This window comes from Phalaenopsis equestris, unplaced genomic scaffold (assembly GCF_001263595.1).
Source record: "Phalaenopsis equestris unplaced genomic scaffold, ASM126359v1 Scaffold233457, whole genome shotgun sequence".
Taxonomy (NCBI): domain Eukaryota; kingdom Viridiplantae; phylum Streptophyta; class Magnoliopsida; order Asparagales; family Orchidaceae; genus Phalaenopsis; species Phalaenopsis equestris.
Genome location: NW_018251403.1, coordinates 17,243 through 18,130, shown reverse-complemented (window position 1 = coordinate 18,130; position 888 = coordinate 17,243).

Genomic DNA, 888 nt, shown 5'->3' with positions numbered 1-888 from the left:
AATGGCTTAATAGTATACTAGTCGACACCATCACAATATATAAGAGTTTAAGGGACTCTTTATTTCACACTTCTCATGCATACAAAAGCTGAGGAAAGACTCAAATACTCTGCTCAACCTAGTGTAGGGAGAAGACGAGAGCCTATGGGCCAACATCATCCGCTTCTAGAATGAGATGCTACAAGTCAAAAGTTTGAAGCCAGATATAGCTAGAATATTCTTAAAGCGAGGAGTCTGGAGCAAGCATTCAGGTATGACCAAAATCTATTGAAACCTACTAGTTTTGTAGAAGGATTGAAGATGGCGAATAAACACATACTCTTTAAAGAAGACCTCCAAAGCTCCCCTAAGGGTAAACCAGAATCATCGAAGCACCCGTCAAAGAAGCAGAAAGAATGAGGCGAACCAAAAAGGCGAAGGACAATCATTTCCCCGGTCACCAAAACAACAACTCTCGGTCTCAAGATCAACGGAGAAATGACCGAGGTAACCATGACTGAAAGAAGCTTTCTGATCAATTATTGGCTCAATATTATGAGTGACTGCATGTTTCAAGGAAATGAAAAGTTTGACATCCCTCAATGTGTCGATGATTGAAATAGTCCAAGCCATCCAAAACAAGAACTAGTTCAAGCTGGCCCCTCCACTAAAAATGCCACTAGCCTTTTGAGATTCTAAATGATACTGTTAGTACCACTGTGACCACACACACGACACAGAGGATTTCTGTCACCTCTGAAACCTAATCAAGGAGCTCAACTGCGTTGGAAATATTAAAGAATTTATAGCGGCTGACACACATACACAACAGCAAGGTAAAGCACCGACAATGAATCCCTCCAATGGGTCTATGAGAGCGAATGAGGTCCATGTAGTAGGAATAATCCC